At 42.7% G+C, this 25,357-nt stretch overlaps 1 protein-coding gene and 1 long non-coding RNA gene across 2 annotated transcripts in view; one reads left to right on the top strand and one right to left on the bottom strand.

The window, feature by feature from the left end:
* Positions 1–480: 480 nt before the first annotated feature.
* Positions 481–24,982, bottom strand: LOC140255974 (uncharacterized). Its single transcript, XR_011904623.1, has 2 exons — positions 24,863–24,982; positions 481–1,887 (listed from the first exon to the last, which is right to left on the bottom strand). It is a non-coding gene; the product is annotated as an uncharacterized lncRNA (long non-coding RNA).
* Positions 24,891–25,357, top strand: part of ATP11B (ATPase phospholipid transporting 11B (putative)) — a 126,571-nt gene continuing 126,104 nt past the window's right edge. Inside the window, exon 1 of the mRNA XM_072344057.1 lies at positions 24,891–24,958. The gene's annotated coding sequence lies outside the window, so the exon portion shown is untranslated. The remainder of the gene's footprint in view (positions 24,959–25,357) is intronic.

Here is a 25,357-nt window from a genome sequence, read left to right as displayed (position 1 = left end):
CTAATGGAAGCTCTTACAGTTGGTGCCAGTTTTATATCCTGCAGGGGCCGTTGTCACTATATTAATATCCTGGAGGTCAAGTTAATTATTTTTACTTTTTTTTTTAATATTTTGCAGGCTCTGTGCAATTCGATACAGTGTCACACTCGGTGTGTGCCAGCTTTGCGTCTGAAGTAAAGGAGACAGGGAACTGTACCAGATCAGACCTCCGAGGAAGAAGCTTTTGCAGGAATCCATGACCACACAGAAGGAAAATGGAGACGGCAACCTTGTCTCCCAAAGGTACCTGTGAAAACTCCCAAGGAATAAGTGTGCTAGCTACAAATGAGACAGACTTGATGGGAAAGTCTGGTTTCCCTAGCAGCTGGGCTTTCAGTTGCTGTGATCAGTGGCCGGGTATATGGCAGTGTGTTTGGTTCAATTTGCTCCTGTGAACCAACTTTTTTCCTCTTCCTATAACCTAGATTTAACAAAAAGGGGCTTGAGAAACCCAATCCTTTCTCAGACACACGATCACTCCCTGACTTTCAGTACTGCTGTCATCCATGGGAGCCAAGGTAGCGTTGTGCCTGTGATAACACACGGGCATTTCGGTGATACGAAAATAGCGCAGGTGAATATGAAAACCTTTTTGCCCTTAACCTGAGCCTGCTGGGCTGGGTGGCAATTCCTTGCTGCAGAGGAGCAACAAGGTATGACTCTGTGCACAGGGCGAAGCAATTAACAACCCAGCTGTGATTGCACAGGGCTTTCTATAGCCTCTCTCTCTTTTTTCCCACACACGCTATGTGCACATAGGGGAGGGGAAGGGGCTTTTCATTTCCTTTCTCTGCTCGCTGCTGTGATTGCACTAAGTCGGTACAGAGATTCTTATCTCAAAGCAAAGAGAAAAGTGAAATCTCCAGTTTTGTCACTGTCTGAGTGCTCTGTAATATCCAGGGAGTTCAGCAGGCACTGATTTTCCCTTCATGGCATGGCTGTGAGTTAGAGGCGTTCGTTCTGTCCAGAACACAGCATTAGGGCAGGCTGGGTCCCTATGGAGTAAAGGTGTGTCAAACCTGGCTGGTTTGCTTTTGTGATACTGTGATAAATCTGTTTTTCACTGAAAAACACTGAAGAGACATTTTCATTTTTACCTATCGTTTCAGACTCTCCAGACTATTAATGCTGCATAAATATTAAAGGCTTGTTATTTACATTAGAATCATTATCTTTATAGATATCAGTGCTTGTTAAAAGATTCATAATGCATAATTCATTGAACCAATTCTGCCCTTTCCTCTGTTTGTTATTCACCTGCAAACAGACTTCGATTTTTTGCAAATTTGTTCATTATTCAGTCACTCCAGGCTCTCTTCATAAACACATTTTAGTGGCGTCCTTTGCTCAAACTATTGTCTTCTACCATATTCTTATCAATTTGTTTCTGTTGTTGCTTCCACAGCGTAATTGAACATTTAATAACAGATTTGAAACTCCCATTGACTTTAATCAAGATGTACAGGATAGCTGTGGGGATTCATGCTAATGCTTCTGATGCTGCAATATGCAGCTGCTGACAAGATATGCGTTGTGGTCACTCGTAGCAAGAACTGTCTTTTATTCCCACTCTCTGGAAACAATAATTGATGGAGTTCTGCAGCATGCAGCCATGCTTGAAAACTCAGGAACATCAATTTTTGGTGTAGGTGTGCAAAGCAATCATGGCAAGACATAGGTTTCCTTCCAATGCAGTACAGTATGGTTCAGTGTGAGAGCACCTGGCTGGATCTTTGGAGGTCAGGGTCAGATCTCCAGACAGCCATTTCCATGCAGGGCTGCTTCTCTCTGTGCCTCAGTTTTCTGTTTTGCAAACTGATGTCATTGTTTCTTGAGGATGATCTTGCCCTGGAAAGACCACAGAAAAAAAAAAAAAAAAAGACACTACTAACATCCAACTATTATGTTACTTCCCCTGAGCTCCATGGATAAATAATTTTCACAGAATCACAGAATCACAGAATTATAGGGGTTGGAAGGGACCTCTAGAGATCATCGAGTCCAACCCCCCTGCCAAAGCAGGCTCCCTACACCACGTCGCACAGGTAGGCGTCCAGGCGAGTCTTGAATATCTCCAGAGAAGGAGACTCCACCACCTCCCTGGGCAGCCTGTTCCAGTGCTCCGTCACCCTCACTGTAAAGAAGTTCTTGCGCACATTCGTGCGGAACTTCCTATGCTGGAGTTTCAGCCCATTGCCCCTAGTCCTGTCCCCACGCACTACTGAAAAGAGACCAGCCTCGCCACTATAGCTCCCACACCTCAGGTATTTATAAACCTGGATCAAGTCCCCTCTCAGCCTTCTTTTCTCAAGGCTAAACAGACCCAGTTCCCTAAGTCTCTCCTCGTAGGGGAGATGGTCCAGGCCCTTCACCATCTTTGTGGCCCTCCGCTGGACTCTTTCCAAGAGATCCCTGTCTTTTTTGTACTGGGGAGCCCAGAACTGGACACAGTATTCCAGATGAGGCCTCACCAGGGCAGAGTAGAGGGGGAGGATCACCTCCCTTGACCTGCTGGCTACGCTCTTTTTAATGCACCCCAGAATGCCATTGGCCTTTTTGGCTACAAGGGCACACTGCTGGCTCATGGCCAACCTGTCGTCCACCAGGACGCCCAGGTCCCTCTCAGCAGAGCTCCTCTCCAGCAGGTCTTCCCCCAACCTGTACTGGTGTATGCAATTATTTCTACCGAGATGCAAGACTCTACACTTGCTTATGTTAAACCTCATCCGGTTTCTTACTGCCCAGCTCTCCAGTCTGTCCAGGTCTCTCTGAATGGCTGCACAGCCTTCAGGCGTGTCAGCCAATCCTCCCAGCTTCGTGTCATCAGCAAACTTGCTGAGGGTGGCCACTATCCCCTCATCAAGGTCGTTGATGAAGATGTTGAACAAAACTGGACCCAGCACAGACCCCTGGGGGACACCACTAGTCACAGGCCTCCAGCCAGACACCGCACCGCCAATGACAACCCTCTGCACTCTGCCAGTCAGCCAATTCTCGATCCACTTCACCGTCCACTCATCTATCCCATACTTCCTCAGCTTTGTTATAAGGATGTCATGGGGGACCGTATCAAAAGCCTTACTGAAATCAAGGTAGACTACATCTACCGCTCTCCCCCCGTCCACCCAGCTAGTGACATCTTCATAAAAGGCCACCAGGTTGGTCGAGCACGACCTCCCCTTGGTGAACCCATGCTGAGTACTCCTGATAACCTCCTTTTCTCCCAGTTGTCTGGAGATGGCATCCAGCACAAGCTGTTCCATCACCTTCCCTGGGACAGAGGTGAGGCTGACTGGCCTATAATTACCCGGGTCATCCTTCTTGCCCTTTTTGAAGACTGGGGTGACATTGGCCATCCTCCAGTCTTCAGGCACCTCCCCAGTTCTCCAAGACCTTTGAAAAATTACAGAGAGCGGCTTAGCAATAACCTCCGCCAGCTCTCTCAGCACCCGCGGGTGCACCCCATCAGGTCCCATGGATTTATGGACATTAATGTTTCCTAAGCACTCACGGACCACCTCTTCCCTGACTAAAGGGAAATCTCCCATTCCCCAGATTCTCTCATCAACCACCGGGGACTGGGATTCCTGGGGGAGAGCCCTTTCACTAAAGACAGAGGCAAAGAAGGCGTTCAGTATTTCCGCCTTCTCAGCATCCCCCGTTACCAGAACACCCCCCTCACTTAGTATGGGGCCCACATTCTCCCTAGCCTTCCTTTTGCTGTTAATGTACTTAAAAAACCCTTTTTTATTATCCTTTATCTCCTTAGCTAGATTCAGCTCCAGGTGGGCTTTAGCCTTCCTGGTCGCATCTCGGCAGTCCCTGACTACATTCTTATATTGTTCCCAAGTGGCCAGACCCTTTTTCCACATATCGTGTACTTTCTTCTTTCTGCGGAGCTTGCACATGAGTTCCTTACTCATCCACGCAGGTCTCCTGGCACCTTTTCCTGACTTCTTAGTTACAGGGACGCACCGATCCTGAACCTGGAAGAGGAGCCGTTTGAATGCTAGCCAGCTCTCACAGGCCCCCTTGCCTTCTAGCACCCTGGCCCATGGGATGGCCCCAAGTAAGTCCCGGAGGAGATCAAAGTTGGCTCTCCTGAAGTCCAGGGTAGCAATCCTACTTTTTGTTTTGCTTCCTCCGCTCAGGATCTCGAACTCCACCATCTCATGGTCGCTACAACCCAAGTTACCCCCGACTTTTACTTCCTTAACGAGTCCTTCCTTGTTGGTGAGAATAAGGTCCAGCAGCACCCCGCCCCGCGTCGGTACCTCGACCATCTGCATTAGAAAGTTATCTCTAATTTTGAGTAGTTTCTCCACTGATTTAGGGTATTTCTCTTTGGGACAGTTTTCTGAAGTATTTCAAAGCTGATCCCTAATTCCCCATTATAGGAATATGGAGAGACCCACCTTAGCACAGCTTGGCTAAAGTGCCTGCAGAAAATACTACGAGAAGAAAATACTTTGGAAACTAAAGTGTAGTATGTTTGTCTTTGATCCAAATACTTTGATCTTTAAGGTATGAACAAGCAAATAATTCTTTTTGTTTTCAATTCAGTTCATCACTGTTCATCTTCAGTTTATTTTGGATCCACTTCTGAGAAGCACTTACCTGCACAGTGGGGAAAATGTTCGAGACATGAGGGCTGCTCTGAAAGTAATGCCTCCTATTTTATGAAGTCAGAGGCATTTATTGGTGATATAGCAGTAGGGGTTGAACCTTCCCACCATTATCCCATTACATTTTGTGGCAGTGTGACTGATGGCAGCAGAGGGGCAGTCTGACAAAATGGTGTTTGACGTGGCAGTGTGTATGAAGCAAACGAGTTTCACTGAATTACATCATGTGGAAAAAAAATGGCACCCGTTGACACTCATAAACACTTACTGAAGTTTATAGAGATAAAACAGTGGATGTGAGCACAAAGAGATGGTGGGTGGTGTTTCAGTAATGGCAACAGCACCAGTGGGTCTTCTCCACTGGTGCAGATTGTTATGACTGCAGCATGCAGGCCCTTGTTCATTGCTGATGAAAATGTATAACTAACGGTGGTAACTAAGTTAAATAGTAGTGCTTTAGAGCTGAGAATCTTCTCTATCAAATAGTGTTATTGTGTGCTTTGTAGCTGTTGTTTTTGGGGGAGGCATTACTTTCAGAGCAACCTACATAATATAGATAAAAGGAAGTTAGTAATAACGAAGTATTTTATTTGGTTCTAGAAAGAAATGCTTTTACCTAGGTAAAGGAACAGAGATTAGTTTTTGGAAAAAAATTTTAATATGGAAAACTACAAAATTGAAGAAAAAATATATAATAACCAACATTAAATTAAAATAATAAAATCTTCCAGATTTTCAGCTAGAAAAACACGACAAATGGACCTGAATGAAACTGTCTGCTTACTCACTAATGCTTCTCCACTAAAAAATTTAAGATATTATTGTTTCCCCCTTCATGTTCTCTGTGGTTTCTTTGCTTTCTAATTTATCTTAGATAATTATGTATGGTCATTTTCTTTTACCCACCAGCCAAGCTCTGCTAAAATACAAGTTTCTAATCAGGAGTGACAGTGATTTAACCATCTATCATACGCATTCACAGCACTTATGGACTTATGTATTCTTGACGTCTACTAACAGCAATGCTGAATTTCAACAGTGAAATAAATAAATAAATAAGATTTATTTTTACATCAGGAAGTTACCTTTAAATTGTTCACAAGCAGGAATGAGGTAAACCTCAGCTTTACTGCCATTATTTTTCTTTTCTACTGAGTATATGGAGGTTAGAGAACATTTAATGATAGAAATTCCTCAGCACTTCTCAGGTCACATCTGCACCAAGGCTCATGTCTGCTAAATGTTCAGGCATGCTTCCACCTGGTGCTCGGGGCTGGCATGCTACGAACATGAAGAGTAGCCTGGACTCTTTTCTGGAGATCAGAGCTTTAACTCCACCCAGCACCAGGGTGTCCTTGTATGTGAATGGTGGCAGTCCCAAGCATTTCCAGGCCTGGCATTGCAATCCTGATCCAAATTTAGAACTACAGTAATCTTAGTTTACCACACTCTGCAGCATCCAAATTTATAATTTTCTTCACCCTTGTGTCCAGTTCATGAAATAGAGATTTATGAAAAGAACCAGAGTCTACAGATTATAACCATCTCTAAAAATACTCTCCTAAAGAGCAGTGGAAGCACCGAAAGCGAGAAACTAAACTGTCTTCCATTTTCACTAGTCCTCATTTGTCTGTCTTCCTTCTACCCCCTCTTTCACCACCAGTCATCCAGCATTTGATGTCTGGGGACACCATGTGCTATTTTGTCTCCTAGTCACTTTCATCCTTTCCTCTGCAATGTGTTGTCACAAGCCCTGTGTTCACAGTGGAACCCTGGCCAAAATGGCTCAGCTTCCTTCCCAGGGTGTCAGAGAGCCAGGAAGAAAGGTTTGTTCAAGAGCTTGGCTCCCTCTCCTGGCTGGCTTTGCAGCAACTTACAAAGAGTCTTAGCCCTTCGGAAATTACACAGTTTGCTTACTGCCAGTGAACACTTGAAACAAGAGAAGAGCACTCTGATGATGAGATTATGGATCATAAATTGGAAAAATAATAATTATTATAATAATAAATAAATAATTTGGAAGGTAAACTCCTTAAAATTGTAGTTAGTTATTTAAAGTAAAATCAGTGTATTTTGGATACAGACAATCTAGAAATATTTTCCAGCTGCCAAGATTTCTCAAATACAACATACATATGAGAAAGGGTCTTCTGAAACTTTGCTTGTTTTTTCTGGATTATCTGTTTTTTACTTCTGTCCTGCAGGCTCTAGACTGCTACTCAGTAAACGTCCCAGGAAAGGCTGTGTGTTATCCTTTAACACTGGTAGCATTCCCTCTACCTACTAATTGCTTTATTTGTCCTTACTGCTTCCGTCCCCTCATCAACAAAGGCTTTAGCGTAAAGGGCAATGAGGTAGAACATGACAAGTAGAGTGGGAACCAGAAGAGCAAATATTTCTGTAATTACACAGTAGCCTGGAGTAGCTCTTCTCAAATCAATTACATAGCCTGGATTGCCCAAAACTCTGAGGACACAGCCCCTGTTTTAATTTGCCTATGGAGCTATGTGCTCCAGTAATGGGCAAGGTTCTTCCCTTGTTCCCGGTTGCCTTTTATCAGAATCCACACAATTCCTTTCTTAGTTGTTATTTTTATCTAATTAGTGTATTAATAATGCATTGCGTTTAGCACAGCTATGAATAACTCATTCTAAAATGCTTTGCAAACATTAACAAATGAAGCTTCAGGTTATTTTGTTGGAAAGGTTGTGACGTGTCCATTTTACAGTGGGGCAAACTGAGGCAGAGGATGGTAACAGAAAGGGATTAGGAAAAGCCCTGGAAAACCACCCACAAAATCGCAGTGAACTCTAGTCACCAAGTGAATTGTCAGATGTGCCAAAAAACTAACCCAGCAAACAAAATATCCAGCCTAAGCTATGGGCAAGTTTGTATGCTTGCTGTGCACTCCTCAGAATTGGCCCTTTGGGGGAGTTTACAACTGCTATAAACATAGACAGTGAGAAAGGAAAGTATAGTCAGTGTCAAGAGGATTTCAGAAGTTTTGGAGACTGATTTTTTTGTTGTTACTGAAGAATTTACTTAATAGCATACTGCACATAACATGAGACTTAGAGGATTAAGGAGAATTAGCATCTTTATTGTCAACTCCATAAATGTCTCTGATCTTCCAAAGCTTCTAGCTCTTGTTGCTACACAAGTCAGTGCTGGAACTTCCTTGGCATCAGTGACTGGGATTTGGCCCACATGGTGGTCGCTGCCCTCATGTGTTTCTCCTTTCTTCCTTCACTGTGGGACACTGACCAGAAGCTGTGTCCAAATGCCTGGGAAAGCTCAGAATCGGGCAAAAATTTGCTTTTGATTCCTATTCTTTTCATAAATGAACTGCCAGTATGTAACGAGCAATGAGAATACTGTGTTCTTTTAAATTTAATCAATGACTTTGGCAATGACATGAAGGAGTGGATAAAATGATTTAAAGGTACATTTAAAAGACATTATAGCTGCTGCCTGAAAGGACGAATGTACAGGAGGCAGGAGGGTGACTAGTGGTGACAGGCAGGTAGCTCATTCAGTTCAGCTGTGGATGCAACAGCAACGGTCTGCTGTGAAATCCAAGATTTTGGTGAACTACAATGCTGAAAAATTATTTCATATTTCGTTAAAATTCATTTCAAACCTCCTAGATGTTTCTAATCAAATGCGAGTAAATTTAGAATAAAAACAGTTTCACATTCTTCATTAAGAAACAACAACTCAGTACTGATTCACAAAAGGTTGTGATCATTATTTGTATTTCTCAGTGAAAAAACTTTATCTGGAAAAAACGTGTCTGGCTGTATCTGTAACCTTATCTGCATAACCTGTAATACAGTAACAATAGCTATAGAAAGACTTTTGTTCTTTTTGGCATAGCTGATCAATTAGATGCGTAGGATGGAGTTACAAAAGCTCTTACAGTGTGCAGGAGTTGCCTTCTGTTTACCCGTGCCTTTATGAACAGCACAGTGCTGGAAATGATGTTTCAGTGAGCCAATAATATTTTGAAACTGAGTTGGTATTTATGTCACATTACTAAAGACCTCAATCGCCACTGGTTTCCCATAGGATTCTGATGACATAGAAATGCATATGAAGGATTGGGCTTGGCTTCAGTCTACCTTGATGGAGGAAAATGTTTTATACGTAGGGACAGAGGGGTGGGATTACTTTATTTTTTTTCTTTTTTTATTATGTTGACAATTTTTTGTAAAGCTTTTATATATAAAATCATCATTACTATATCATCTATATCATCTTTCCACCTCATTGGCCAGACATGACTTATCCAAAGTGTCTCAAGAGGTCACCGGGAGAGCTGAGAACTGGATTTTTCTTATCTGTAATGACAGTCAATGCACACCTCTGGATAAGGAGTAGATAGAAACCTTCATCCAAAATCCATGTCAGGTTCAAAAACACCTTTTAAAAGACAGCTGACCTACTGCAGGATTACAGTTTCAGGTGAAGAGAGCCAGAGCGGGTCCTTACTGAATAACCTGCTGTGTGTGAGGTGAAAGCAGCACCATTTCAAGGCTGCATCCCCTTAGAAACTCCACCGAGCCCATGGAGAGCGACTAATCGGCTGGGAATGAACCCGTATGCCTCACAAGGTTTTCTTCCAGGCAAGTTGGGTGCAAGTAAAATATTCTAAAGAGGGAAAAGCAAGAAGTTTAGTGCTTTAGTTAAGCATGGAAGTGCAGGAGCTGAGTGCAGGTGTGTCAGTAGAGCATCACTTCTTGTTCCCAGTCCCCCAGCCAGCAGTCCCCAGACATTTCTGCTACACAGGCAGTGGATCAGAGAGCTGGTGGGTCACACGAAGCAGGCAGCACCTTTTTTCTATTTATAAGTCATTAAATTTCACTAGGAAATTGAAATGCATTATCATCCTCATATTAATTTGTCATATTAGACATCACTGTAATGCCCAGACAGTCAAGAGAGCAAGGGATAATTGTCATTTGGGAGGAAACAGCATTAGCCGGTGAGATAGAAATCACCGCTTTAGGATTTAGAGAAAAACAACTGGTGCAGTATGGTATCCAGCTACCTCTCCAGCCACTGGTAATGCATTTGTGAAGGCGCTGACACATTAAGCTAGGCTCCCCCTTATCGCAGAGCAGCCACCAAAAGGCATTCTTACAGTATTAACTTTCTGTCACTTCCAGCTCGAGATGCGACCTGGAGTAAAAGGCTTCCTATCACCCCATCAGTTCCCTGAACCACTCCCTCCCAACACGCATGTTAATTACATGCCTTCATCCTGCAGTTCACAGCTGAGAAAAAGGACGGACTTCTGGCAATATTCTTTCAAATGAAAATAAAATATTTACATAGTCAAACTAAAAACTAATAAATCCAACAGTTTCCAGAAACTTCAGCTGTCGAGGAGCTCTTCCTCCCTCATGTAGCTGTTACATTTGAACTAGTGATTACATTTGCTAATTTGTTGAAGCAAAAATGAAACCATTCTGTCTTGACCTTGAAGACTTGGCTCTTTTTTGTACCTGTGCGCTGCATGCACTAATAGACTATCTCCCCTCTGCTAAAAGAAAACCAAAAGCAAGACAGATTTCTGTGACTTACAAGCTATTGTAGTCACCCAAAGCCCTGCTGACAGACAGGCTGGCATGGGGATGGATGCTCTGGGGCTCAGGCAGCAGCTGGCAGCCTTGTGCCTGTCCCTGTCCTAGGGCCAGGGCTGGACAGAGCGAGTTCCCCTTCCTGGCCCCACAACAGGAAGCAGAGAGCAGAGCTGCTGTATGAAGGGAGTTGCAAACCACAGCCAAAATAAATATCCCAACATGGCATGCTGTGCTTCAGGTCACTTGTTATATGTCTAAAATAACGGAGAATCATAAATATTACTAAACTCACTGAATAATGATATGTCAAGATATTTATCTGTGGACAGTCTGACTCATGAGAATGAGTGTTGACTTTTGAATTGATAGATTTGACATTTTGTCTCTGCTGATGCAGATACCAGCACCAGTCACATACCCTCCCATAGAGGCCCATTTCTGCTCTGCACAGAGGTGCCCCAGAGCCTGGGCAGGAGCAGGGCTGTCAACCCCAGAGGGAGGAAGGAGCTGAGCACACTGAGAAAAAGCATCTTTATCATTGCAAAAGCAGAGAATACCAAAAGAGCTAAGCCTTCCTTTGCCCAAATCTTTTTTTTTCTTTTTTTTTTTTTTTTTTTTTTTTTTTTTTTGGTATTTTAAGGGGGGGAAGAAGGCGAGGGAGGGAGGCAAAAATGCTGACCTTAATTAATGGAAGGCCCACTAGACCCGAAGGAAAAGGTTTGGCTCTCAAGACCTAGGCCTCCCCCTGAGCCTCTCCTGGGTGTAATGAGAGAGCTCAGCTTCATTACTGGCAGCTGAGGGGAAGGGTCATTGGGGCTGGATTTGCAGGGCCCTCATTGAGGGATCACTCCATGCTGAGAGGAGCTGGCCATGCTCTTGGACACCTGGTCATTAACATTGCTAATTAGCGGCCATTAATCAGGGCCCTGGGTTTTTTGTTGTGTGTCACCGGCTCAGAGGAACCAAGTGAATAAGAAGATTGTTTCATTACCTCCACAAGAGGTGGAATGAAAGCAGTTCCCATCAGCTCAAGATGAGCTGAATTAAGGAAAAGGTTAGACAACAATTTAAGATGAGCTGCCGAGGGGGAGCAGGGGGACCTGAGCTGTCCTCTGAGGGAAAACCAGTCACCTATAATTAATGCAATCTTCCACAACCAAACCCTAATCACCGTGTGAGCTTCTCACCAAAAAACTTATCGTGCACATCTGAAGGACTCTAATTTATCTGCTTATGACGTTGCAATCTTGGCAAGTTTTATTTTGATGGGATTTTAGGGACACGTATACATATATACATACACACGTCCATTGATAACTGCATATAGTGTGTGTGGGTGCACTTGTACAGTGTATTTACCTGAGTCAGCAAGGATACTTTTTATGCAACCAACCAAGAGTAGGGGGGACAGAAATCTATTTTAAAAAGCATCTGTTTTTAAAGATTACTTTCCTGGTTATGCATACAATTTGTATTCATATGTGTGTATTTTCTGTGCTATGGCTGTGAAGGAAGGGGAGAAATCTTGGGGTGTTTTGTTATTTTTCAGAGGCAAAATAATTAAAAAGAAGTTCTGTTTTGGCAGGTTAAAAATGACATGGGAAAAATGATAGTTATTGGTGTATGTAGGAAAAAGTAAAGAATTTAATTAGCAAGCAGATTGTTAAAATGCACTGTTCTCCTCCCATGCGCTATTGTCCAACTTTTGTGGAACAGGTGCCTCATTTTCCTAATGGGATACATTTTAATTGACAAAGTAGTTTGGTTGCTTTACGCTCGTTTTCAGTTTCTTGCTTACTTGCAATATAATCAACTCTTTATTTTTACAAACTCAGATGCCCTCGAGAAAGTAATTAGAAGCAGGTTTTATCTGCCTGTCCCTTTTTATAAACCACTTTTTGATTTCTAAAACCAACTAACCAAAAGCTTGATTTGTTCTGCTGATGTGTGAGAGCCAGTAACTTTTAGTCATATGCACTGAGCATTTCAATCAAGTTGTTTGCATATCCATTCATGTCAGAAAGACTCTCAAAATGGATTACAAACATTTAATTGTAAGAGGAATAAAATAATTAAGGAAGGACAAGTGGAAGTTAAAAATATGCCTAAGGTTTCACAACAATTATTGGATCATTCTCACCATCTCATTCTCATCATGGGGTGTAAATTCCTCCTTGTAGTTTCAAAGGACTTTATTCATCTGAGGCACGTTGCTTTTTGTAATAACAGAAAGTAAAACCATGTTTTTTATGTATGTGATTCTCTCTGTATAGCAGGGAGGATGGTTAAAAATGTCCCTAACACTAATCTTTGGAGCATTTCAGCTGGTCTGGAATTCTATAATATGATTTCTGGGACTTCATGGGAAAGTTGAAGGGAAGGGGAAATTGCACAATGAACAGCTGAGAAAAAGTTGCATTCTGGCACAGAATCATGCAAATGGGGCACATTCTTCAGTTTTCTCATGACGGATTGTCTCTGAAACTACTGAGCCAAGTTGCTGAAATGCTAATGAAGGAGAAGCATCAATGAGCAGTGTCATCCTGAGGGCTTCTGAAGGGGACAGAGTAGGAGACAGAGGGAGGGGGCAAGGGGGAAGGAAGGAAGGAAGAAAGAGAGAATGAAAAGAAACCAGGCAGGAGGAGTTTCAAATATTAGGGCTGGCCCACTCTTAAAATCAAACGGAGGGGAAAAAATACAGAGCCATGATGAACTCTGATGAACAAGTTCCTCCTGGCTTATAAAAATGAATAGAAGCATTTACGTGCCAGTGAGTTTGACTCATGGGGGGAAGCAAGCGTGGGCACTGATAAAGTTGGGGGCTACCCTCCTGTTTTATGCATGCATGAGATGAGTGTGGAAAGAATAGGATCCAGTTGCAGAATATAGAGGAGTGGTGCTTAATAACTTGGCTCTAAAAATTGTTACTACTTATAGTTTCCTAAAAAGCGGTTTCCTTATGACACAGACTTTGACTGCTTCTGTTTGTTAAGAAAAACAGTTGCTTTTCCCCCAGTAAGTATCCAAGCTTTATAACCAGATACTCTGATGCTTAGTTGTGAGCACTCCTTGAATACTGTGCATATACTTACTATGTGTTGGAGCACACCACCAGATCTGTTTTATGAACTTTCAGAATGGTTCTGTTCTCACTCAGATCCGACCATTACCAACAAAAGACCTCAATGAGATGATACCATGCTATTTTGACTGTCTGGTTGGAGGTCCTGTGTCCTCATTGTTGGTGCAAGCAGAAAATCAATGTTGTAAGTGTATACACAGACAGGGCATGAAACCAAACTTTCCAAGTTAGGTGCAGAGCAGTGGACGTGTCATGGGACTGGCAAGCTAAAGCCCTAGGTATTGATCTCATCTATTACCTCTGGCAAGTCTCTTTGCCTGTTATGTCCCTTCCCATTTTTTGCCTCAAAGGGTCTATTTAAATTCTTTCAAATGAAGATGACCATCTTTTCTGATGTGTTTTTATACGATCTGCCTGGATGGGGCCCTAGTTCTACTTGGGGTTGTCTGGGTACAAGGAGTTGGGCCTGTGCACCTTGGTGTGTTACTGTTGTATATCAGTGTGCTTTGGTAGACTACTTCAATGCTGATTTGGTGTTGTTTTTTTTTCACTGCTTTCAGACCTCAACAGTACTTACAACCTTTTAAATATGTTATCTGTATGTGTGTGCACAAATTGCTGGGTGGTGCTTGCCTGCCCAAATAGTGTTATTTTTAAGTTTATACTATGTCTTGTAGCATTACTATAGCATCTAAAAATATTAGACACAGAGCAGGACTTGTGCAAGCCTCCAATAAGAAGGATCATCCTGGTACAGGAGACAGCAACGAGATGCAGGCAAATGTAGGAGCATGAGAGCTCCTGCCTGCAGTCTTGCAGGCAGCAGGTTTGGAGTGGTGCCACCACAATGGCCACACCAGTGGTCTAGTCCCACTCTTTGGAATGGGGTTGGTAGGCATCAGCCCGAAGAAGCGCACTGAAGAGAGACAGCTTGAAAATTACATTCTCCCAATTAAAAGACATAGCTCAATGGTGATTTTGTTTGAGGCCGTTATAACTAGACCACAAGGATCAGACTTCATATGGCAATGGATGAGCCCTTTGATACTTCAAAAGCACAAAACATATAAGCAAACCTCTGCCCCTGTGGATGTCTCCCAGAGGTCAGCCAGAGCAGTAAGCAAGGACTGTGCCAAACCAGACATTTACTCCTCCTTCATTGCTGGGCTTTCTAAAATTGTTTTCCAACCTCTGCAAGTGTTGTGGGATTTCTCACCTTCTGAAAATCCTACTTGCATGGCTGCTTCATTCCACTGGTTTCCCAGATTGATGCTGTTCCTTCCTGTTTTGCTGTGGAAAGATCGCCATCTCAGCTCATTTGCACTGTTCAAGGGTGGTAAATGCTGAGATGAAAATATGAGCTTATTTCTGAAGAGAGATTGTGTAGTTCTGAAACTACTGGAAAGTATGTATACATTGGGAGGGAGAAGAGAGAGAAGAGGTGTTTGCGTTTTATGGCTTTGATTTGAATTAAAAAGAGATTCTTTAAGAGCTGGAGGTTTTACAATGTTCTGTCCAAGCAGCAGTGAAACAGTAAAGAAATGAATAGCAAACCAGAATGCAGGGCAGGTGAGCACTGCACAGACCATCCTATATTTTTTTGAAATAAATAAATAAATAAATAAATAAAAATCAATATATAAACACAGATGAACAAGAAAAACTTGAAAGCCCAACTAAGGCTAGAGTCCAGGTCTAACAAGAGAGCAGTGTGTATATTGGCACCCAAAGTTTTGACTGTATCTGCTCAGAAGAGTTGAAGAACTTTAGGATTTTTTCCAATTTCTGATATCTCTGAAACAAGAGTTTTTGCTCAAAAGGTCACCTCAAATGCCATATTGTGCACAGAGGTGTGATTGCAGTGAACAAGAACTAGGAGATCCTAAAATGCAGTGACAATCCCTAACATGCCTAATTGTGCTCCAGCTCATATAGTACAGTGGAGAGGACAATCCTGTTTATAACAGCCATAATGGAAAAATGTATGGGCCACTCTAGCTAGACATAATTTGATGGTCAAGAAATCATGTATTCCATCTGCTGGAGCTGTTTATTTGACCTGTTTTAATTTATCTATTGAGATAGAATAATACGTTTCTTAAGGAAATATTTAGGCATGGTAACCTTTTAGCATAATAAATCTCATCTTCATGAGTGTCTATAAGATGTTCACGTTTCTAATGGCAATGAGTAAGAACTTTTTGGACATAATTGATTCAGTTCCTGCTAGCTGTACGACTGACAGCGCTTTCTCTGAACCATCTGAACTGCTTGAAAGTTTTATATGAAACCATGTAGGTATTTTTCACCATACCGTTTGACCTGCTCTCTCCCATTCTGCCAGCAGGCAATTTACTTCTTCTGACATATCCTTAATGCGAGTCCTGGTGTGCCACTGTCACCTTGAATTATGTTTATTTTGAAAGTTTGTGAACATCCCTGTTGTGCCCCCTAGGGAAAAGCACTTTGGGACTGACTGCTGAGAATCTGCATTGGAGTGTTTACTTTGCTGGAAGTCCAGCAGCTCTGTGGGCTGAAACTTGAGAGGAGGCTACCAAGTCTGCTTTAGAAACAAATGGGACTTGAGCCACGCAACTTCCTAGGCAACATAATAGAGCCTGCAGAGCTCAGGACTGTTATATTAATTCAGGCAAGTATCCATTTATGGGACAGTGTAATGATGATGGTTTGTTTTGGATGGATTATTGTCCATGGTGCCACTGGGTTCTGACAACACTCTTAACAGTGCAGTTGGCCTGCAATCATCAGCTGAAAGTTTATGCCATACCAACTTTGGAGGGATTGAAAAAGCCATAAAAAAGTGTGAAAATCAACATCCTGACATATGTATGGGCTGTGCCCTATGAGAAGCAGGGGTCCCCAAAGTCACCTACGCTTTTGCTCTTCCTCATTGCCAGAAGAAGCCTTTGGCACTTAGGTGGTATTGCTTAGATTAAATCAGCCTTAGGCTGCTCTCATTTACACCTTGGTCATAATTCACCTTTCCATCCCAGAAATAGGTCATTCCCCACTTTTCCAGTTGTACATAGGAGCATCTGGCAGGAGCATCTTTACAGCTTTGCAGGCCAAACTTAATTTTTCTAAGAGCACCCTTTAAGGAAGTTTATTGGATCTGTTGAGTCTTCCAAACTACTTCTTTGCAATAATCATTGCAGATTTCCTTTTAATCAAAACCTGGGACGGCAGCCTCAGTGAAAGACCTCAGTAACTTACAACGTTGCAGAAGTCACATGCAATGCATTTTTAAGCATTGAAAGCATTTCTAGAGATGGAACCAGTACTTGAATCTCCTCGCCGCTCACCTATGCTTAGAGACACGCTGGTCTGCTGGACTCGAGGTGTGTCATCAACATACTTAGGAAGAATCTCATCTGGACTTCCATGCTGATGGGAATTTCTCTGAGTCAGTGGGAAATCTGCCTTGACTTCATGGCAACTGGATCAGGCTTTCTGCTACTAAAGAAAGAAACCTATTTTCTAGGCTTTGAGTGCTGCAAAATCTGTTGAACTTTTTAAAAATAGTAATGCCATCAACCTGACTTTTATTTCTTCATATTCTGGCTTGAAAATCTTACAGAGAAAAAAAAAGCATAAACTCATTAAGCCTTAATCTAAACCAAAAGTTTGGAGCCAAATGTCCATGTTCAGTCTTTTCATTCTGTAAACAGTGTCCTATTAGACAAAGATAACACATAAGGGGTACAGATGACAAACAACACGTTCATAGGATCTGTGTTCACTCTGAACAGAAGGGAAAAGAAGTGTGTATTTACCAGTAATTAACATTTTAACTAGTGTTTGGTGAAATTCATAATGTGATTAAAAAAATAAGAATTCCTGGATTACAGGGAAGAGCAATTACTTAAATAAAAGCTACTGAAAAGTTGTCTAGAGGTATATAATAATAATAAAAAGATCCCCCCTCCCCAGTGGGAAATGATTACACAGTAATTCATGCCTCTCAGTCAAATATCAGAAAAGGATCCCATAGACCCGTAATTAGCAATGTAACAAGCGGAGCCTTGAGAAAACAAGCTGGTCCTCAAGACACTAATCTTCATTGCTAGCACCCATCCAACAGGCTTCATCTCCAGGAGTGAATGGGGCAGGCAAGACAATAAAAGGACCTGTACTATAGAGCCAGCAGAAAAATTCCCTGTGTTCTACTTTTGAGTGGCCTTCAAGGGGGTAGAAGGAGGAAAAGTAGGAGGGGGCAACGCAGTTGTGCCCTCCACCCCCATCAGGAAAAAAAAAAAAAATAGAATAAAAAAGAAAGGTAAAGAATCCAACTTGCTTCTGCAGAAGCTGCCTAGCGACATACGACTAATTAATATGACTGGTCTTCTGTTTGCAGATCTTGTTATCAGTAAAAATAATAATAAAATGAGCCCTAGCAGTCTGGATATCTGCAATTACAGTGTGAATTGCATGAGAGGATTATATGAAGTGCTCTTGGCGTGGAGGGTGGGGGACCAAGGCGCTTCAACTTGAGAGCAGCAAGCAGCTGCTTTGGGGCTTTGCACCTGCTGCTCACCAGGCTGTTTTCACCTCTAGACGAAAACAGGCTTCCCTCTCTCTTCCTCTGTCTCATTTCTTTTCACGCAGCGCACAAATGTAAAAACAGAGAAGGATTTGTATTTATTAAAAAAAAAAAAAAAAAAAAAAAAAAAAAAAAAAAAAGAAAAAGAAAAAAAAAGAAAGAAAAAAGAAGGAGCAAGAAAATCAAATTGTCTTCTTAAAGAAGTTTTGCTGAAGCAAGATGAGAGGCATCTTACAGCAGTGAAGGGGAATCTGAAGATGGAGTGGGGGCCAAAGAGACGGGCAAGCCGGCTCCATTTTAATGCAGAGGCAGCAGACAGAGTGCGATCTGAGATTGGCAAAGTTTCAATGTAAATCCAGGGGGGCAAGGGGGATGGGGCTGGGATGAGAAGAAAGGACTCTTTTACTGTTTCATGCTTCTAAGTCCTGCCGATCAGCATAAGCTCAGCTCGACATTCTGGGAATAGCAATGAGGCACACACAACAATCAAAACACCCTAAATCTGTTTGATGATTCAGACACTTCGTGCATCTGCACCGACAAAATGGGACTTCAATTAAATAACTTGCAGATTTCCACAGAGGGGGGAAAAAGTCGGGGGAACATGAGGATTTTTAATTAGTAACTCCAAATACAAGCCGTTTTTTTAATTAGGTGTTTGCACTACCACTTTATTCTTAAAGGGAGATTTGTAAGCGCGTGGGATTGTTGTGAAAGAAGATCCTGGACAGTTTGTTCCTAACATTTTGTTACAACCTGCATTTGCTTCTAAACAGCTTTTCTTCAACAAATGAAACTCAGCCACAATTCTAAGCAAGTTGTTCAAATTAAGGCCAGGGGTTTTTTGAAAGCTTTAAGTACTGTGCACATCCATAAATACACATATGCACATATGCGTAGTGTCCTGGATATGTTCTGAGGACCCTGCAGCAGTTTTCCTGTACTTCCGATAGTTCAGATTACTCTCTGTGGCTAACCAAGTTACAGATATATATAACTGGATGATACACAGGGTATAAACAGGGATAACAGAAGTTTGTTACAAAGCCAAAAGAAATTCCCATTTAACTTTACTGCACTGCAGTCACCACTTTTATCCAGAGCAGACCACTAATGATTGCAAGCTTCAGATTCTGAAAAACGATGGGTGAAATCTCGGACCCTTTGAAGTCATTGAGTGCTTTTCATTGACTACTGGGGTCAGGATTCACGCTCAAAATCTCCTGAGTGTGTTCTGGCATGGCATGGTAATGTACATGTCTCTCACACACACACATGCACTGTGAACTTGCAAAATCTCCCCCTGAAAAAGCATCCTTTCTGTGGCAAGCCGAGATTTTGGAGCCTGTGAGAACAGATCCAGTCATTTGGTAGCCTAGCCTACTGGTGGCATTGGAGTGAGGAGCCTTCTTTGTTAATTTTTAAGTATGAACACAGAGAGGAAGCAGCGGCAGTAACGTATTTTTGTGTCTTTATCTAGTTTGTCTTGGCCAATTTTTGCTTTGACAAAGTATTTACAATGATTTCTTTCCCCTCCTTTCCTTTTCCTAGCAGGGGTACAGCAAGTCGATCGCATAAAGAGGGACTGTGATCATTTATCCAAATGCAAACAAATTGAAGCATGAGGATTTACCACAGACTGACTTTCTTTTTTAAAAATTTATTTCATGTGTTAATACAAAGACTGTTTAGCAGAAGTAGAATGCCAGGATTTGCATATGAATAGGTACCTAAAGATCAACGAGATCAACTCATTAGGGCCTGAACATCTAAACATAGGAAAGTCAAAGAGGCCAGAGCTCAAGAGCCGGGCTGCTGAGATTCCCAGTTACTAATCCATGCAACACTGCAAGTTTTTAACTTAAAACTATTTTTTTTTTTTCTTAACAAAAAAGATTCCTTTATCTGAAATCAGTCCAAGGAAAAGAAATCTAATGATTGTGTTTGGGATCCAAGTTCCTCCTTTGCTGCAACGTTTCTCCATGGCTTTGGGCAATTCATTTGGGAGGGGACTCATCTCACTTAGCAGTTGCTGGCTAGAAGGAAGGTCTTTTCACTGCCTTGTCATCCAGCTTCCCTTTGCACTAAACCGACACTTTCCAAAGAGCTGTTCATTCTCGCTGGGGTACTCCCTCTTAAGACCATCTAAATCTCTGACTGCAGGTGCTTAGCTCATCCTCTTGCCTCTGCCCAGAGTCTCCCTGAGTAGCTCAGACTACAGTGAGTATGGAGCCAATATGCCTCAGTTCATCATCTGTAAAATGAGATTAACTGATTAATGCTACCTCTGTATCTCGTGGGTGAGTTAGAAAGTGGCATATATTATAAACCATAAGATGTTCAGATATTAAAATAGTGAGAGTCATATGGATGCCATAAAAAGATAAGGTCCCGATCCAGTATCTGTGGCAACCAAGGGAATCTCTCCTCTGGCCTTTTGTGGGTATTAGATCAATCAATCCCCAGTGACATTATCCATTCACTGCAGAGTAAGTGAAGGTATGGCCAGAATTTTTCCACCGGCAGAGAAGGGAGAGGGTATGGGAAAGCCCTGACCTTACTCTATGCTTGAATAGTAGGAAGAGGGAAAGCACAAACAGGCTTTCAAAGCTGCCCACAGGATTTGGACACATCAGCTTATTAATGTTAGCGGAAATTGGGCATCCACATCTCTGGAAATTTCAGCCTCTGAATTTACAACACAAAAAAAGCCTGACCACAGAGGAGATATTTCCCTAATCTTGGCACCACTGCAGATTTTTGTTTGAGCTTCCTTGGATTAGACCTTTAGTAAATGGCACTGCTCGGATGTAATGGGAAGGACACATTTACTCCTCGTCCACCCCAAGGTGCCACAGCCCAGTGTCAGGACAACGTATTCTCATAGCTAGATCCTGAGCCTGTCATTAAATCTGCCTTTTGACCTTGGGCAAGTCACTTAACCTCAGCTTCCTCTGACTGTAAAAATGTAGATAAAATATTCCTCTGCCTCATGGCCATGTTGGGAAGATTAACAGTTAGACATTGTTCTGAGAGCCCTGAATAAGAGCTCTGAGTGCATGCAGAGTACTGTTTCTATTGGATACTGCTTTCTCTTTCTACATACAGAAGGGCTGACTTTTAAACTGGCAAGAAGCCCAGGCCCGTGACTAGTGGTGTGCCCCATTTGAATGCACAATAACTACAGTTGCATGCACAAATTGGGTATCCGTGCATGGAAACTGGACACACAGTTGTTTACAGAACAGAAGAGCTTCTTTCTAGCTCTCACTTGTAAAACTCAAGGATTCCATTTAGTAAGTAGAAAAAGCAGTACCACCACCCGTGAGATACCGAACAGTTCCTAGGCAGTGTTTTAAACAGGTTCATAAGATATAATACCATCCCCTTCAGAGACTGCAAGGTGGGCACTCAATGTTGACCTGAGCTAAAATATCACACTGATTCTACACCTCTTGCAGGCTGCTTTAGCTTAAATGCGCCAAGCGAGTTCCTTTTGAGGAAGCTGAGAAGGGAAAAGATCTGCAGGTATTTTGTTTGATGTGTGTAAATCAGGCCTGAAATAAATGACATAAGTGCAGTTTACTCTGAGATAAACTGGACTTGGCTGAATATCTGGCACTCTTTATACATGAGGCCATAAATAAAGCACAAGCAAGACAGCATACACGTTGTGCAAAGCCTCAGGAGGGCTGCTTTGCCAGGTGTTGGGCAGGATGGGTTGGCCAGGGAAAGCACTCGGCTCTTGGCTCCTTGGGTGGTGATGTGCTGCTGTCGGGACCCCAGCAGCTGTGGTGGGAAGGAGAGAGGCTGCCACCCCCTCTGTGTGCAGTCTGATCTTCAGTCATTTTCCAGGATCATAACTCCAGGAGGAGAAAAAATCTCATGAATAACATGAGGGTGAGAAGAGATGCAAGGGGGAGTGAGGGCAGCGTGCTGCTGCCCAGAACAGTGTTATTTTTCTCTCTCACACAGAACTTCTTGCTGTGCAAAAGCTAAATCTTTAAGCAGGAGCATCTCCTATCTCTGCAGTCTCTGCTTTCTGCCTGGCTGCTGCTGGAGGTATCTAGCAGAGATGGCAGCGTCCTCCCATCTGCTGTTCTACACCATGCAGCTTTAGGGCCAGCCTTGCCCCAGCAGCTTCCAGGAGCCCTCCCATGCCCCAGCCTCAGTCCCTGCCACAGCTCCCTTATCAGTAGGAACTGATGCACCTCTCACACCTCAGCACACCAAAAGGAGATGATATTCTGGAGTGGCATCAGGCCTTGCTGCCTTATTTATGGGGAAGGAATGGTTGTGCTTCCAGGCTGTATGGGTCTCTTCATGGTGGGTGAGCAGCATCAGCTTAGGATGTCCCCATTGCTAGGGCTTATCTGCTTTAAGCAGTAATACACTAATTTACTACTGTGGTAGGAATGATTGAAATATTTAGACATAATGGAGGAAGTTTAATAGGGTCTACTGAGAAACCCAGGTGTTTAGATCAGCTTAAAAATAATAACCTTCTCCCCTGCTGAGCACTTTCTTTTCACAATAAGCTCAGCTTTTATTCTTAACCATAAAGACTACCTCAGACAGGAAATTATTCACGTGATTGGTCTTTACAAGTAGCAGAGGGTTTAAACTCAGGGCTGGAGAGGTCATTAGTGGACAGCCATGTGATTAACCTTTGCTTGCCCGTTTCTTTTCACACTTTGTTAACAACTCCCATTATTGCCCTTCTGTGTCCCAAGGAAGTAGTTTATTGACAGTATTAAAAATACATAGCTACAGATTCCAAAGAGCCCATCCTTGTGTAAAATGTCCAGTAATTTCTAGCCAGATCAAATACATGAGACAAAGCCTCTCAATTTCTGGCAAAAGGGAATCCAGAGACAAATTTGCCCACTAGCACTAGATTTGGGTTAGCATCTGTTGTTTCACCCATCACAGGACCTGTTCCCTAGTCTGTCTCAGTTTTATACTGAGTTACAAAGTTCTATACTGCTCAAAACCTAAGGTTTAGTTAAATAGCACTGGTAATGGTCTTTGTAATATACCACAGCTTAACAGGAGTCTTACTACCTGCTCAGTGTCTTTTTGAGTGAAGATGGGCATCCAAAAGACTTGAACAAAATGATGCTGTATTTCCATACTGTCTGGTTTGAGATTGAAATAATCTGTATAGTATTTGTTTTCAAAGCGAACAAGCAACCCTTCACTTCTGCTCTGAACAGCTCTGCCCCCGGTGCTTGCAGGGCACTGGGCAGCACGTGTTGCTCGGTCCTCACACCCATATGGGTGACACGGTCCCTCCTTCTAACCTACCCATTCCCAGAGTCTCGTGTATGGTAGGACCCCATCTCCCACCGCCAGAGAAACCAAGCCACGGAAAAAAAGCAACATAGAGGAAAAAGCATAAAGTGATGACAGAGGAATATGAGTTCTGTGAAAATAGCGCTGGTGGCAGCCTCTTGCACTTGTCTTGCAGGTGTCTTGTGTAAAATTAATAGCAGAGATGGCATCCAAAAAATACCGCAGCAAAGACTGGGGGCCGGGGAGAGCGGGGGCCTCTTATTTATTTTGCATTGTGTTGCAGGATAAGTTCAAGAGGGAGGTGAGAGGGGGGAGGTGTTCGATGGAGGCCCTTCCAAAGCAAAAGGCTCCTTGGGACAGAAAGGAGAGTGTCAAGGCACTTTGACAGAAAGTGGCTGAATGTGTCTTTTCTAGTTAACTTCTGTGAACTGTTGGGCATTTCCATGCACAAAGGGGCACTTTCTTGGCAGCTAAGGAGGCAGGGCAGAAGTCAGAGAGGGCAAAAGAGGAAGGCAAAGGGGAACATCAGTTTGTGAATGCAAAACTTACAGTAGTTGTGGGGTTTTTTTTAAGTTGAACATGTACACAGAAGAAAGCCCCCAGGCAGCTGTAACTTCCTTAGCTGGCATTTATTTGGCAGAAAACCCAAGCCTCGGTGAATGTACCAGTACTTCAGGAAGCATCCACCCACGGCATTAGTCAGCCTGACCTCAGCCCAGCAGGGTGCTGAGCTCCTTTAGTTCCTCTGGAAGTTGCTCAGAGTTGAGGTGCTCAGCACCTCGCTGCAATGCGGCCGTAGCACAGGGTGTCTGCAGTCCTATTCTGGATCTGCAGATTTCACTGGCTGCCATTGGACGAGATGAACATGAGAAGCACAGTGCTGAAAATTTACAGATGTGTATGCAAGATGTCCCAGAGGTAGCTGAGATGGCTACAACATTTGTGGTACCCAGGTAAATCATTTAATGCTTGCTCAGCTGTCTCTGTGCTACCTCGTGGGTCAGACAAAGAATTTGGCGCACCAGTTCTTCATCCATGACTGTGCTTAGATTTTTGGTTTTAAAACTAAAAGGGGAAATGAAGGTATGCAACAGAACTAAAAAATAAAAATGTACTTAAGGAGTATGAGAGATTCCATAAAAATAGATAACAAGAAAATCTCCTTTCTGATCTTATAGTTTTATATGCATCTATTTCTTAGCATATAACCCAGATCAGACTAGACCTTCATTAATGACAGCTGTATATCAGAAGGGAGAAAAGAGTTGGGTTTTTTTCTGAAAGCATTAGATGAGAAGATATTCCACATAACACACAAAATCAATTAAAGCTGTTGAAGCCTCTGTGTACTCTCAGCTTTCTGGAGTTTATCATTTCACTTTAAGAATTAGCTGCTGGCTAAAATTTGACATACAAGAACTTAATGTAGGAGCATGTTCTAAATAATAATAATAAAAACCACTTTGACAGCTTTATAAGTTATTACAGTGTTTCAAAGAAGAAGAAAAAATCTGTCAGTTCAGTTTTTCTTAGGACCCCCTGGAAACAGTGCTGTCTGTTAAACAGCAGTCCCTGACATTTGGGAATTGTTTATAAGTGTTGGGAGTGAAGCCAGGTACTTCAGCTGAGGCATATTTCCAAAAGAAGTTATTGCAGGTGTGTTTTATTAACTCACCTCCCCATGCATTTCTTCTGTATTTTAGGTCATGGACTTCAAGGGCTGGGTCTCCTTGTTCTACTCATCTTGTTTCATTCTGACTGCGCCACAGAGGTAGGGTCACATTTGGACTGAGTCTTGTTGTGCTGTTTTGTTTTGCTTTTTAGCAGTATTAAAAAAAAAAAAAAAAAAAGAAACTTGGCTGAACTTGAGGTTCTTGAGAACTCTCAGCTGGGGTTGTTTTGCTGTGTATTGCTCCTCCTTCTTCTACAGTGGACGCCTCAAGACAGAAACATAGGCTGTGTTTCTTTACCCCAGCATTGTGCTGAAGATGTAGATTAGAGGTGTCCTAGATTTGGTGTATCTTAGAGCAGGCTGGAGCAGACGTCAAGCTTCCAGTCTCCTGATGTTCCTTGTCCCTGTTCTCCCGTGCTGGGCACAAGTAACCCCTTGGCTATCAGTCAATAGTAGCAGTAAACTGAGTGTTCCTGACTTGTGCTGTTCTCAGAGCAT

Source organism: Excalfactoria chinensis, chromosome 9 (assembly GCF_039878825.1).
Source record: "Excalfactoria chinensis isolate bCotChi1 chromosome 9, bCotChi1.hap2, whole genome shotgun sequence".
In the NCBI taxonomy this organism is placed as follows: Eukaryota; Metazoa; Chordata; class Aves; order Galliformes; family Phasianidae; genus Excalfactoria; species Excalfactoria chinensis.
The sequence above is the reverse complement of the archived record's forward strand: the minus strand, read 5'-3'. Positions and strand labels throughout refer to the sequence as shown.